We start from the raw sequence: 16,799 nt of genomic DNA, 5'->3' as shown, positions 1-16,799 counted from the left end.
ATAGACTGTGCAGTCTCTCATATAACCTGCTGTAGTCAATCTATCTTCTTATTGGTATTCATTAGACTAAGTCTATCTTTGTATTTTTTGGTCCAGTTAGGTAAGACACTAACTAGATATCAAAAAGAAATGACAACATGAGGTCATGCGACTTTATGAAAAACTGCAGTATTATAATGAAAGGCTTTCCACACATGGAAACAAAGTGGGAGTGTGTGAGAGAATCAGCATCGCCCTGAAAGACAGCCCTCCTCTCTAACGAAGTCTAGCACATCGCGCAGGCTGTAAAAGCTGATCTGTCCGTCAGCTTTCTAAGTTTCATGCAACGGAAGCCAACCGTGATGAAATTATTAAAATACATTTTTGAAAGAAAATTGGCTTCCTATGATCTACAGAAAGTCCAATTTTTAAAACTTGTTCGGCTAGATCAGGATGAATGCCACCGAAGGCCATGCAAATTGGTGGCATGAGAAAGCGGCGACGGGAACATACACGACCTGCGCACAGCGCTCCAGACGCTGCTTCTGTTTCTCGGACTAGAAGTCACTCTAGCCTCCCCACCCCCGCAGGATGGAAATGACACTAATTGGAGCGCTTGTGTTTAAATACTGTTCACTCTGAATATAGTTTCCTAGATGGTAGTACTGATGCTATATTCAAATTCATACTATACACTTTATTTATAACAGTAAGTATATAAAATATATATTATAAAATAAAGAATTCTCCTGAGAAAAAACTAGCACCTTCACTACTCTCCCTTCCCTCTCTGACAGGGTGGGGGCAGAAAGACACAGACCTGTCTTCAGCATGGTTACGTTCATACGCCCATCATTCACATTAGGTTCATCTCTATGGTAAAGAGAAAAAAAATTGTGGAATCATAGACTCCTACCCAGTGAACGAAACTGACTATCTACACAACCAATGTGATGATTTGTAAGACATTCTCTTTTGTTTTCTAACAACTTTGATAACAATGAATATAACAATGGGTACCACGTATGTCGTATTTACTATATGCCTGGCAGTGTTTTAACTCCTCGGTAAAGACTTAGGTTTTAGGCTCTACTATTATCCATGATTTATAGATGGCCAGACTGAGGCACAGAATGGATACTTTACCAAATATCACAAGGCAATAGGCAGAGATGAGATTTGAATCGGATGGTCTGTCTCAACAGTTGAGACTCTTAACCCATCCACGTCATGATTCTGTTAAGAAAGTTGGTTCAAAGCTACTTTATTTCCAAAACTTAGTTCTTGTTACTCCCAATAATTTGTCACAGATTAACGGTAATCCTTAATTTTTAGAATTATAAAATGTTAGGCTTGGTGAAGTCTGCAGGAATCAGCTAGACAAACATAATGTAAAGGTACAGAATTTTGGTCCAATGCTCACATACTAATTCTCCATATATATATATTTTAAAGATTTTATTTATCTTTAGAGGGGAAGGGAAGGAGAGAGGGAGAGAATACCAATGTGTGGTTGCCTCTCATGGGTCCCCTGCTGGGAATTGGCCTGCAACCCAGGCATGTGCCCTGACTGGGAATCAAACCGCGATCCGCTGGTTCGCAGGCCGGCGCTCAATCCACTCCATATATTTTTAATTCAATAAATCAACTATCATATTTAACTCAGTGACCTCATCTCAAGAGGAAGTATCAATGGGTCTACTTGCTCTTTCTCTTGTAAAATGGTCCCCAATTTCCATCACCCGATTTACTCTGCTCCTCTACACAAACAGCAGTCTCAATGTCTTTTCACAGTGCTCTTGTGTGACCCTTTGCACGTCCGTGGTATGTGTTGTAACTTCTCTTTCACTCTGGGAACTTCTCCTCTTTCACATCTGATTTTGTTTATTTTAGTATTTTTCCTTAGTAAGTCCAGCCAGAGGTTCGTCGATTTTATTAATCTTTTCGAAGAACCAGCTCTTTATTGCAGTATTTTTCTATTGTCTTTTTGTTCTCTATTTCATTTAATTCTGGTCTAATTTTTATTGCATCCTTCCTTCTGCTTGTGTGGGGCTTCATTTGTTTTCCCTTTTCTAGTTCATTCAGGTGTATTGTTTCTTCTTTGACCCAGTCATTCTTTAGTGGCTTGATGTTTAATCTCACATATTTGTGGGGTTTCCTGTTTTATTTTTGCAATTGGTTTCCAATTTTAAAGCAGTGTGGTCAGGGAATGTGTTTGGTGTAATTTTAGTCTTCTCACGTTTGTTGAGGCTAATGTTGTGCCCCAACATATGGTCTATCCTTGGGAATATTCCACATGCACTAGAGAAGAATGCCACAATGTCACACAATCGTCTAGCTAGGATCCTGCCCAGGGAGGGGTGGGGTAATTACAACTCTGCATTTGGGTTTCGGAATTCTGTGACTGACTGACTTTACTTCTAATGGTTTCGGGTCAAGGGTGGGGATGCCAACGAGATAGCTCTGTTAATATTGGAGGGGCAGCGTTGGTTCACAGAGATCTTGAGGTCGACTTCCCCCTAAACAGCCTTCCGCTCCTGTTCCTCCTGGTCCTCTCTCTCTTCCTCCACCTCTAGAGTTGTAAGTTCATGCCTCCCTGTTTTGTTTTTATATGGTTTTCTCATATATAGCTGTAAACAAGGGGGAGGGGTTGTACCTGTGAAACACCTTTGGGTATAGCTTAAGTTTTCTTAGGCCATTCCAGCCTAGCATTTAACAGGCTTACAGTTATAGCAATAATAGCAGTTCTCACTCAGTACTCCATCAGCAAATCCCTTGGTTCTTAGCTTCTTTCCTGTTCTTTCTTTGGGATTAAGGTATACAACTCATGAACCACTTTCTTAATACTAGCTTGGTAGGCAATATCTACCAATTTCTTACTCCTGATTATTTTATCTTGTTCTTTTTTCCTGATTTATTAAATAAGTCCCTAGTCATTCCTGAAAATTCTGCTATTGTGAGACTCCATTTTAGTGTTTCTTAATGTGCATATGTCTGCATCAGATAAATTACAGCTGAGTGTTTAGGGAATAGAGAATATACTATTTCTAAAATGTTGCGTAGAATTTTACTAGACTTATACATTAAAATCATCTGAGACCAGCTTTTAGAATAACCTTTTGGAAAATCAGGACATTCTTTACAATTGTCAATATCCTGAGAATGTTTCATATTCCATTATATTATAATGATTATGTTAGAATATCATATTACAGTGGGGATGATAATACAGCTGATAATTTTTATGGTAACCTAAGATAAAGTCAGCCTGGTTCTGGATTTTTAAGTAATTTAAATTGGATAGTAATTATTAATATTTTAGTGCTATATAGTAAAGTGAATAAGTATGGGATAGTTTGGGAAAGAGAAACTGATCATCTTAATAAGGACCTACAAGATCACAGTTGTCTTGGTGAATTCACCACCACTCAGGATCCAAACCTTCATCTTAGAAAGTGAGAAGCATGGTTAATCGGGGAACCAAGAATAACTTCACTAGCGCCAGAGAGCAATAGAAACCAATTTTAAAGAAGCTGACCTGTGAAATCTGTACTTTTTGCTTCAGGGTGAATTAAACATAGAGAAGAAATAATTTTCAGACAATTGAATATAGTCAGTATGTGGGTCAAAAGTGCGGTTTCTCTCAGAACTTAGAAATTAGGTAGAAAAAAAACTATAGGCTGAAGTTTAAAACAGGCTTGAAAAATTATATCTAAGAGACAAAGTGGATTATAAGTTAGCTAGACTTGAATCTCTAGGGCCATTTGAAGTGTAAACAAGGTTGAGTCATGTTGCTTCGTTGAGAAGGCTATCTGAGCCTCGATCATTCTGCTATGGATTGAACTGAGTCCCCGAAAATTCGTTGTAGCTCTAACTCCGGTGTGATCGTGTGTGGAGATAGGGTCCTGAGGAAGGAATTTAAGGTCAAATGAAGTCAGAAGAGTGAGATGTAGCAGATTTGTCATTTGCTAAAGTTGACAAATATGTGATTTCACTTATGCGTGGAATCTAAAGAACAAAATCAATGAACAAACAAAATTGAAACAGACTCATAAAAAACAGAGTGGGCTGACTTGTAGATACCAGAGGGAGGGGTTTGGGGCACTGGGTGAAAAAGTTAAAGGGATTATGAAGTACACATTGTTAGTTACAGGAGAATGCAAAGTACAGCATAGGAAGTATAGTCAATAATATCACGGTAACTATGTATGGTGTCAGGTGGGTACTGGAAATATTGAGGGGAAACACTTTGTAAAACATGATTATCTAGCCACTATGCTGTATACCTGAAACCAACACAAAATAGTATTGAAAGTACACTGTAATTGGAAAATACAAAAAAATAAGAATAAAAAAGAAGAGGAAGTGACACCAGACACCTTTGTCCCTCTCAGCACACACGGGGGAGAGGCCATGAGAAAACACAGTGAGAAGCAAGGAAAACGAGCCTCACCAGAAATCAGCCCCAACAGCAACTTAATACTGTACTTCCTGGCTTCCAGAGCTATAATAAACCCCTGTTGTTTAAAGCACCTAGTCTGTAGTATTTGTTATGCCAACCTGAGCAGGCTAATGCACACTCAAAGCCCTTTTCAACCATCTTTTGCTATTTGAGGTTCAGAATCAGTTTCATTATTTAATCCTATAAGCAACTGATTTCTGGAATCTCTTTCGAACACAGTTCAAAACCGGACAGTTATTGCCAACGTGAATATCTTTCTTATACTTCAGGCGGGGGGGCCACTGTGACTGCTTCCAACTCCTTCTCCTGTAACTGCTACCTCAGCTGACACGAGGTCCGTGTCCAAGATATTGCAAATGGCAATTTTAACGATGTTTTACTCTCGTACAGCATCTTGTACACTTCTGTTTCTCTCTGGGCTCATGGTTTGGCTATTTTCACGTCCTTTCTCACAAGAGGCGTGGCATGAGACTGAGGTCTAGGCATAAAATGTAAGTGTAAATGACAGAGGTGTCCCACTGCTAAGGCCACAGAGTTCTCCCTCACAGGGTGCTCCACTCTGCTCCTGCCACTGATGGAACAGAGGCCACCTTCAGAGCAAGGCCACGTGAAGATGACGGGGCCACGTAATGGAAAGGGTCTTGTCCCAGAATTGCCGTTTAGAGAATGTCTGGCTAACTGAAACACATAAAAGGAATTGAGATATGTGCAAGAAATAAAATGCTTGTGTTTTAAGTCCCTGACTTTTTGAAGTTTCACTGGTATAGGAGCTAGCATTATCTGATACACAAAATGGTGCCAGAAATGGCTGATCCTGAATCAAAAATCTAAAAGTATTTGGCTTCGACTTAGTGGTTAAAGGGTGAGTTCATGTTCTATTCTGACCAGAGCTTCCCCTCCCATCCCAGCAACTGTTTTAGCTGTGCAGCATGTATATAAAGAAAGAGAGGGAAAGAAAGAAATAAAGAAAAATAAGGAAGGAAGGAAGGAAGGAAGGAAGGAAGGAAGGAAGGAAGGACGGAAGGAAGGAAGGAAGGAAGGAAGGAAGAAAGAGAGAGAGAGAGAGAAAGAAAGAAAGAAAGAAAGAAAGAAAGAAAGAAAGAAAGAAAGAAAGAAAGAAAAAGAAAGAAAGAAAAGAAAGAGAAAGAGAGGGAGGGAGGAAAGGGGAGGGAAGGAGGAAGAATACTGGCTATAAGCTACTGAAGTTGTGGCAATTTTTTCACTGCATAACTGAGTCACCTTGACCAATACAAAAAATCTTTAAAATTCCATCTTTAAGAATAAAACAAGCCCTGGCTGGTGTAGCTCAGTGGATTAGCTCGGGCCTGCGAACCAGAGTATTGAGGTTCGATTCCCAGTCAGGGCACATGCCTGGGTTGCAGGCCAGTTCCCAGTGGGGGACACACGAGAGGCAACCATACATTGATATTTCTCTCCCTCTCTCCTTCCCTTCCCTTCCCTTCTAAAGATAAATAAATGAAATCTTTAAAAAAAGAATAAAATAAAAGATAAACTACAAAATAATATAATTAATAAAATACGTACATCCTATATTTAAAAATACATTGAGCATCATGCAAAAAAAATGAATTACTGGTAACACATTAGTTTTTAGAAAGACAGTATTTTGAAGATGTTCATTCTCTCTAAATCAACATATTTTTTTTCATTCAATGTGAGTCCAATAAAATGACTGCCAGGCTTTATTTTCTTAAATAAAATAATGACATAAAATGGCCAGGAAACTCAATGAAGAGAAAATATTGAAGAGTACATAGTCCTACCATTTACTAAAATGTATATTTACAATTATAATAATTTACAAAGTTTAATGTGAATCCACATTTAGATGGCAAAACCTTTTAAAAATTGCCATTTTACCCTCTGTGCAAACTAACAGGGCCCAGTTACTGTTTCCTGGATACCGACAGAGGACACGAATCTCCTGGGTCAGAGAAAAACATGTGATTGCTCACATTACAACCAGCAGCATAAACATCAGCATAATTCCCCAAATTCCGCCAGGATTGCACAACTGACCAAGGTGACATCTGCAGACCATTTTATTCAAGGAGAGGAATCTAGGGCAAAAGGCTCAGTGCTTTTCAAGCAAACAGTAAACTTTGTAGCAAGCAATGAACAAGCTAGTCTCCCCCAGCCTGGTCCCAGGAAGTGAACAGTTACAGGGTTGTGTTGACCTCTTAGCGCCCCTGCAAGTAGCTACAAATACTGCTCAGTATCAGGACATATATAAGCCTTGTGACACTGTGCAAGATTATGCAGCCATGGCCAGGAGCCATGGCGGGCTGTCCCTCCCTACACGAAACAGTGGAAACAAAATATAAGAAATAACCCAAATGCACATTTTTAAAAACTCACATTGCTATTGGCCAAATGATAAAGTGGCATTTTAACGTGATGAAAAGAAGATGGATGTTTTTTTAATGGTCAGGGGCAGCTGGTGGGAACAAACTGAATTCCTATACCCATCTTTATATCATAATTTTAGATGGACCAGAGTTTAAATACTATAATAAATAAACAAGGGGTTTATTTTTTAATCTTGAAAACAGTGTGCCTTTTCTAAGAAAGATACAGAACACAGAAAACAAATGCATTTAACTAAATAATATGTAAGACTTAAAAAAATACAGGGTCCATCAGAAGTAATGCCTGCTTGAGTGTGTTTGGTAGGGTCTGTGAATGCCTCGCACAAGATGGACAGCAATTTGAACATTTCACCTAAAATGTCATGTGTTGTACTTGAGTGTGATATTGTTATGTTACATTATTACAAGCTTATGAGTTTGTAATAAAAGATTTTTATGTAATAAAAAGAGGCGTTATTTGTGGCAGACTGTATTCTAAGCAAAGTTAAATAAACTAGAAAAAGTCACAAAACATTTATGTATAAAATATATAAAGAGTTCTTAATATACATTAAAATATTTCCATAAATAAGTACTAAAAACAAGAGCAAATAAAAATGGGTCAAGACACAAAAAAGAGAGTTTGCAGAAATGCTATTGAAAATAGACATGAAAAATGTTCAACCTCAATTTTAATCACAGCAGTTTAAATTAAATCCACAATGTATAACCATTTTTCACAGCTTGTAGACATCAAAACGTCTGGTGACAGGATAAGAGAAGAGCCATTCTCATAAAACGGGACAACATTTTTGGAGGATAGCTCCGTACCACGTACTAATGGTGCATCAAGATCCATACCGTCTCGGGGCAGAGCTGTGCAATGGGCCCAGGAGACACCCGCATGCGCAGACAGAGAGAGCAGACAATCCTGTCTTGTGCCTCATCTTTGGAGGAAAGCATTCCGTTTTTTACCATTGAATATGATGTCAGCTGTAGTTTTCCATAGATATCCTCCATCGGGTTAAGAAAATCTCTTTCTATTCCTAGCTTGTTGAGTACTTTTATCATAAGTGAATGTTAAATTATGTCAAACAGTTTTGTGCATCTGCTGTGATGATCACGTGGGGGGGGAGTTAAATCCTATTGATAAGAGGTATCCCATTGACTGACTTGCAAATATTAGTATCGAAATGAAAAATTTTATTCAAATAAAGGCATTTGGAGAGAGCTTCAAAGCTCTCTTTTCTGCGGATTTCTCTCCGCAAGCAAAAACACTGAGCCACTATTCTACACCTTGGACAACGGGGTAGCGTCTGCTCCTGCTGGCTCGTCTCCCCCAGTTCAGACGATCTGCACTACGAGTGAGCTCAGGGAAGGGCATCTGGGTCCTAGTGTTCTCGGTCAACTGGACCTGGGGAAGAGCTGCTTCTTATTGGTAGGGACTGAGTAGGAAAAGGGAGCCCCTCATCTTTGGGCCACTCTCACCATGACGTTAGCCTCTTCTATTTAGTGTTGCTGGGCATAGGAAACACTGGCGATCTTCTCCCTTCAGCCCCCAGTAACAACCCTTGATGGAGAGCTGAGGTGAGGGAGCTTCAAGTTCTTGACCACGCAGGCGGGGAGGGGGACGTCTGGTCATGCTGAGCTAAGTGTCACAGGTTCTTTCTGTTTTCTTAATTTCAGCAACATTTTCTTAAATAATTCTTTGGTTGCTCTGTGATATTAGAGGCATTTTTAGAGGTTTTAATTTTTTATGGTTTAGCCAAGTTTTTGCCTATTTTCTGGGCTGTGGAGCTCCTCCTGATATAATTGTATATATTTTTAAATTGCATGTGATTTTACACATTTTAAAACTTTGTGAAGAGATCATAAAAACCTGCTAAGAGTAATTTCTGAGAAGAGGATTGGAGTTTGAGTAGGAGGGAAACTCAATCTTCATTGCATTCTTTTGTGCACAAGGAACTTGTTAAAATGTTTAAATAAATTTTATATGTCAATTGTTTCCTTTCATCAGTTTTTACACGAAAATGTTTAAAAAGAGTATTTTGGGAGTAATGGATATGTTCATTTATCTCAACTGTCGTGATGGCTGATGTGTGATTCTTTTTCCTCCAATACCTGAGATCATTTCACTGCACTAAATGTTCTCTAATAAGCCCATATAGTCTCAGTCTCAGTAGTTACTGACCCTCGGGCTGCGGATGGGACTGATTTCTTGACATTTAGTTCCTGGAGGACCACTGAATACTCTCCTCATCGGAAAGGACCATGCGTACAGGTGAATGTAAGACACAAGGCCTCCCATGTTCCGGTACAACCTGTGTTCCCAGCCACGTGGTCTATGCAGCACAGTGTGAGCTCCCACGCTCCCAAGCTCCTTAGTGACCTTGCAAGTCACCCTTCTTCTGGCCAAGTCCCTTATCAAAGGCTGACGTTTGTCACTCCTTCCTGTGTTCCACAGTGTACTTGTTCTCCCCTCAAACTTGAACTGTGAAGTGTTGACATGTACTGCCTGTTTTTCCCACCAGACTGAGCTCCATGAGGGCGTTTCCACCTTCCTACCCCGTCTAGAGCTTAGGACTGAGTGAATGAGGAGCACGCTGATGGAAATAAACAAAATGCAGGAGTTCAGGTAAATGCAACCTACCACGTATGTCTTTCATTGTCCTGAAAATAATTCATTTCCTTCCTGTCATAAAAATGGACTAAAAAGATGAAAAATTTGAACATGTATGAAACAGAACCAAATCAGATTATTATTATTATATAAAGCTGTAGAGGAAATGAACTAAAGGAAGGTAAATGTAATGTGAGTAAATGGTGAAAGTCTGCTAGTAATAAAAAAGATTGCAAATGTAAATTTTTCATATCCTATCTTTAGAACAAAGATGTCCTCATCCATAAAAATCAAATAATTGATTTGTGTTTATTTCACCTGACTTTATAAATTAAGATACTCTGATTATCCTTAGAGCCATTGTTAATATATTTCAAATCAAGAACAATTATTCACTCAATATTGGCACAGAATAAACCTAGTAATGTTTATCTCAAGTTTGAAGACCTGGACGCATGAGATTTTGTAATATTCAAAAAATAAAAAAAGATATTCTTGACGCAGAAATAAGAGCCTTTTCAGAAGTTTACAAAAGAGACTATGAATAATTTTCCAAAACAATCCTTCTTACCATGGATTCTACTTGATTAATGAACACAAAAATATTTATGAACAGAATTTGACAAAAGGGCTTGGTATTACATCTTATAATTCATCTAATCCAAAATTATGAGGAAAATAAAAGAAGGAAATAAAGTTAGAAGATATTATAATTAAAACAAATCTACAAAACTGTCATTGAAACACAGGGAACTAAAAGACATAGATTCCAGTTAAGCGAGACTACTTCTATCCTGTACCCATTTGATAGTATTGTGGTTTTTAATGATTTATTTACTCAGTCTTTACAGAGTATCTGGTTGGGGCCAGGCCCTATTTAGGTTGTGAGGACGAATAAAGCAAATTCTTACCTTCTTGTAGCTGAAGTTCCCTCAGGAGGATACAAAGCACAGTGAACAAATAGAGGCGCCCCTGGTATAAATCCAACGGAGACATGTAAACAGGGGTGAGGAATACAGCGTGCTCCAGATGGGGAATCACTATTTGAATGAGAGTCATTTCACTGCTTCAAGAAAAATTACTCTTTTGAAATTAATAAAACTAATATTTCTATTATGCCTAAGTGCCTTTTTCCCTTCCTTCTCCCTTCCTTCCTTCCTTTCTTTCTTCCTTCCTTCCTTCCTTCCTTCCTTCCTTCCTTCCTTCCTTCCTTCCTTCCTTCCTTCCTTCCTCTCTCCTTTCCTTTCTTCCTCACTTGGTTTTTATTCTTCCTTTTCAGACTTTGCCATAACACACTGAAGAAAGCACTATATATTATTTACCACGTGTTTCTCTGACTTTACCAAGAAGGGCATTTAGATGGTTTCAAAAAATTAACACATTATCAGAGGATAAATATTGTGAGAAAATTTGCATAAAAGGAAGTGCAATGTGGTAAAACAAAATGAAAACATGCCATGAAGTCCTATCCTGCTGTTAGAATATACAAATTTGTCTATTAGCTTTCTAGTAAATAAAGAAGAAAGAAAAATTAGCCATGATATTCAAATAGCCATAAGGTAATACAAGTCAATAGCTAGGTGACACATAGCTAGAATATTGCCACAGCTGGTCTTCCTTAAGAGGACAATTCACAATAAAGCTAGTGCATTCTCCCAAAGCATCTTTCCTCACCAGGTAGATTTTATTAGAAAGAATCTAAGTGTGAAGTATAACCCTGGAGTTCATAGTCTTCTTGACGGTATCTACTGTACACACAGAACAGTGTTACTATTCTAAGAGATACTGAGTATATTTATCAACATGTACTATGTAACAAATTAAAACTGTAGAGAAGGAAGAATTCACGATGGCTGATATCATGATTTTTTCTTGGAAACACTATTTAAATTTTGACTTTCTAGAATCTGGGATATGAGGAGAAAAACACAAAGGTTATACAGGATGCAGGTGAGCATGCCAGCTGTGGGGTGTAGGCAGATTTTAATGGGACCTGTTTCAGAGATAGTAAGAAAATCATATTGACTTGAGCAGAAGCTTAATATTTTTTAAATGGGAGAATATACTGACACAGATAGAAGATGCTCTAATTATAGAGGGCAAGCTCGAAAAGTATAGATTTGGTGCTTTAAGCTTCATGTTCTAAATTAGAGTTACATGGATATAGTTCGGGAGGTCTATGGATCCCTTAACATGCATGATCACGAATGCATGCACATATGTGGACTTCTCTGGAAAATCTGCCTGTCTGCTCATCATTTTCTGAAAGGAACCACAGTCTCCTTAAACCAATCTTGACAAACAACAAGTATACAGAAACTTTGCCTACAGTCAGTGATTAAGGAGTGATGCCAGGCTCTAGTTAAAAGCTTCAGGATTACAGGCATAAAGTTGTCTCTGCTTTGAGTAAACACCATAAGTAAAATGCTACTAAAATATAAAATTATTGACAGGAACCAGGGCTGGAAATTTTGATGTAATGAACAAGCAGAGAAGCGATCCCAACATTATTTTCCTCTGCTCATGTGATAGCAAAAGCAACAATTCCAAAACTTTGGCAGAGAGAATTTTCCACACCCTGCCCAGCCCTTCCTCTACTCAGTTTCTCTTCCGAACTGGTTGATACGAGACTTCGTAAAACCAGTCCTTGTTTGGGGATTGCGTGGTCTCACTGGAACGTTTGCCTCACATTCAGAAACACATAAATGGCCAAAAACAACCATGATTTTTCAATTCAGTCAGAATGATTTTTATTATTACATTTGTCACAAAATGAAGTTATTACAACATAATTTGCAAATAACCAACGCATCTACCAAGTAGAAATCAACTCTTCTTTTTGGAAAGCATAATGACCATAAGAGATATGAGAACTCCACTTTTTAAATGCTTGGGGAAGTTGATAGCAATGAAGTCACTATTAAGCAAACACAGATGATCTAAAATTGTTTTAGGTTTCCAAAAGTTCAGTTTTTTTCAAGCCAAAATCTCTAAGCATATAAAATCTCATGTAAATCAAAGCTAATTTACTCTACCAACTGTGTTTGTTTGCTTTGGGGTATTTTACAATGTTCTTCCTCGTGTTTCAAATGACAAAAAGGAAGCTAACTATCCTTAAATTAAGGCACTTATGACAGCTGATTATGCAGTAAATTCATGAAAACAAATGTGTATTTTCCCATGGCTATACCATAAGATATGGAAATACCAAAATATTGTGCTTAGATATAGCCACATGTTCCTGTAAGATGTAAAACTTCATCCTTATTGACTATATATCACTGTAAAAACTTAATTGTAATCTATAAAACCTAGAACCTGGATGAACACATTGTGTGGGCTCAGTAATGACCATGGGCTCATTTGAAATTTCCTGGACTTTTCCTGTTTCCACATAAGCTAGTTCAGATAAAGTAACTAGATAGGCTCCATGGCTCTCCAGCCACCAGAGGCCCCTCTCAGACAGGGACAGTGAAAGAGCTCCAGACCCGGTGTGGGGTTCCAACGGGCTACTAGACCCTTTGCCCCTGGGTCCCAGCACTGTCAGTCCACCAGCCTGATGATCTCTAAAAATTGTTCCATTTTCTCCTACCTTATTGCTCAATAAAGCTCTTTTCTGTTCTGCCTAAATTACACTTTTATATGTGTTTTGGACATATAAATGGCTTTTATGTCCAAAGCCATTATATATTATGTTCAATGGTCAGGACTACTGGTCAAGGCCCATGATGGATAACTTCTGGGCCAAAAATATGTGGGAAAATGATAAAATACTTTTCTCCTTATGTAATGGGCACTATTTGATGTCGGATGAGCTCTTCTGAAACTTTATGTTGCCTTTAGATGACCTTTGGCTATAGACAGCTCATAGAAGTTGGCATGAAGGTTCAGGTTCCTTAATTAGACATCACACTTCACTTGGTTTCAGTTTCACCTGGAAATCTTTAAAAAATACAATCTTGTGGACAGATATTTGCCACTGGTTCCATGGAAAGAAATAAAGCGGAAAACAGTGTCATTTGCTACCTATAAACATCATCATTATCATCCTCTTCGTCATCATCAGAACTATCAGTCACTGAGCTTACACTGTGCATCTGGCACTGTACTCTGTTTTATTCGTTAACCCATAAGGCACTGAAGATGTGAACTGTTATTCACATTTTGCAGATGGGAGAAAATGCATTCAGGTATCATTTTCTGAAAGACAGGCTTTTACGTAAGCATGTGAGAACAGGATTAATAATGGTCTTGTCTAACTCCCAATCAATAGAAACTTTTTCACCAGCATATTCTTCGTTAGTTAAAAATCTAGTTTAAGTTGATAGGAATCAACTTGAGTCAACTTAAAGAGTGAAAATTAATGAACGGGATATAATAAGTTCATCTTATGAGTTGGTCAGAGTAACCAATCGGACTTTGGGAAGGGCCCATAATCAGCAATTACGTCAGCAGAAACCCATTCTCCATCTCATGTCCCTTTTCCATTCTGCTGCTTCATTCTCATCCCATCCCCTAACCGTCTCTCCTGGAACCTCATGGATTTAATAGCTAGAGCTTCAGCCACATTCAGAAAGTATCTCTGAACCCCACTTTCCAATACCCGGGAAGGAGAATCTGGTTCTAAGTGGTCCAGCTTGTGACACATCAGTTATTATTGATCAGTGATCAAAAGGGGAGGAGGGGGAGTTAAACACTGCTAATATAATTTGAAAGGCATTTCATCTGTGGAAAAGCAGAGACAACTCCCGTAAAAGAGGAGCAACAGAAGGTAGCTCACCAAAAACCCCCTTTCTTCCAGGACACGGACAGGCCACATGTCTCGGTCTATTTTACAGTGAGATACGGCCAGGTGGCTGAATTCCCCCTACTGAGTGTGACTGGAAAAGATTTCAGGCACAGGCCCTGAATGAATTATAAAATTCGTTCATGTTTTTACCCTTTTAAGCCTGGCTACACAAGGTGCCCTTGGAAGCAGTATTTTTAAGTTGACACAACCTCTGAAGCCTGGATTTCTAAGCAGTTGGGTGGAGAAGAGCTTCTTTGTTGAACTTCCCCAAATGCTCACTCCAGTCACTTGGAAGAACTAAACTTTCAAGATATTTGAGTAACATATGTTGGGGTCTAACTTTTGTATCAGTAAGTAGGTCACTCCAACTCATCCAAAGAGAAAGCTCACTGGCAGAGAAGGCATCCTGGAAGATATTTTCTGTATATCTCAAAACTGTGAGGAGTGGTGCAGGAATCAGGAGAACCATAAATAAGGTGAAATAATGAGATTTTCTTGGTGTCACCTGTTTAATTTCAAATGCTTTGTCATATCTGTACAATGACCTTACCTGCACAACAGCACTTACTATGCTGATGGTTAGAGCTGAAAGTCTGATATCCTCCACTGCTTCGACTCATTTTGCTGGGTTCCCTCTTAATCACACATTGAAGAGATTGTTTTCCTTTGTCCTTTAGGAAAACAATTCATTGTCAAAATACATACAAGATTGTTACAGAACATTGAATATATACTTTTGCATTTGATGTTTGCTTAACAACAGAAATGTCAAGTTGGTTGTCCCAAAAGAGACCACTGTTCAATTGAGGAGAAGACACAGCAGTGTAAATATTTTTAAATGCCAAACACAAATGTTTTTATGTACTCAGTTCTTTCAAAAGGCTTCCAAAAGTATGTGTTCTGTATCACACTAAAAAATAGCCTTTTAGGTAAGTATACTAGATACACACATATATACCGTCACTGATGTCTGAAAGATTAGTCTTCCTAATACTAGTAGTGATTACATCATTGTGAAGGAATACAAGTGTAACAGTGTGCTGATTGGGGGAGGGAGTTCAAGGGGGGATACATGGTAATGGGGAAAAGTACAATAAAGAATAAAACTAAAAAATGATTAATCTTCCATTTAATAATAGTGATGATATCAGTGTGACTATATGACAAGTAACACTGAGTAATTTTATTTCTATTCTTTACATTTTTTGTTTAACAAATTTATATTATGTGTATAATAAAGAAAATCCTAATGGAAAAATATGTTGGAAAAGAGGAGAATTCTGTTTACTGCCTATGAGTAATTCTAAAATCCTTTTTAAAAAGAGATCAGAGAAAATGTCAAGTGGAAAGCTGTGTTTCTTCTGCAATAAAGAGAAAGGGTAAAGGGAGATAAGAAGAAAATTAACGGAAAGACCACACCTAAGAACTGCTCAAATATTTGAACAAGGACTGGAATCTTGGAGAAGTTATTATATTTATGAATACATATTAAGATTTTAATACTAAGTTATTTTAGAAGATATTTTATTCATTGGGAGCTGAGTTTCTTTTTACAAGTCAAATGGGTATTTTGTATATTACTCTGGTCCAGGAGAGGGCAGACCACCACACATAAAGAAATTTAACTTGACCTTTTAAAGAAATAATGCTGATGGCATGACAAAGTCCATACGGAAGGAAATGGAAACTTGTTCTCAAAATACGTATTGCATTTTTCTCTCAGCATTTCCGTTCCCATTTGTAACCATCTTGAAACACAAAGGCACTCTCTCTGTAACAACTTTGGTGCCATTATTATTCTCCGGAACAGGTTTGCGTTTATTCACAGGTTAGATCTTTCCCACTTAGTGGTGGGTTCTTTTTTTGTTTCTTTGTAATCACACAGAAACTCTGTTTTCTTAACCTGACTGACCCTTCCTCCTTCCGCCCCTCCACTCCCTTCCTAAATCATTAAGCCCTTAAGACATCAGATTTTGCTCAGCATCAAACTGACTTAAAGAACAAACCCCCGGGGTCTGCTGACCAACAAAATGAAGTTAAAGGTGAGATTAAAAAAATTATTGATTGATTTGAGATAGAGAGAGAAGGGGAAAGGGAGAGAAGGGGGAAGGGAGAGAGAAAGGGGGAGGAAAGGGAGAGAGGGAGGAGGACAGAGGGGGAGAGAGACAGACAGACAGAAAGACAGATATTGCTTTGTTGTCCCACTTATTTATGTATCCATTAATTGATTCTTGCATGTGCCCTGACCAAGGATCAAACCCCCAACCTTGGCATATCAGGATCATGCTCTAACCAACTGAGCTAGCCAGCCAAGGGCCTAAAAATAACATCTTGATTTAAGTTACGTTTCCTCCCCAGGCTCCTGAAAGCAAATGAGCCCAATGGGACACATGATCAGAAAACCGGACAGAGCAATGCCATGGCTGACATCATGATCCAGTATAATGATCCATTACTCCACACTCTGGTCCCAAGCTATCAGTAGAGCCCAGGGTCCCAACTTCCTTGGCCACCATGATTAACAATTTTTCCCTGATATAAACCCTCCTTGAAGATATCATGGACCAAGGTCTTGAAGCT

The sequence above is a fragment of the Artibeus jamaicensis genome, unplaced genomic scaffold (genome assembly GCF_021234435.1).
Source record: "Artibeus jamaicensis isolate MK-2021 breed Jamaican fruit bat unplaced genomic scaffold, CSHL_Jam_final scaffold_474, whole genome shotgun sequence".
NCBI classification, from domain to species: Eukaryota; Metazoa; Chordata; class Mammalia; order Chiroptera; family Phyllostomidae; genus Artibeus; species Artibeus jamaicensis.
This window is presented reverse-complemented; position numbering follows the sequence as displayed.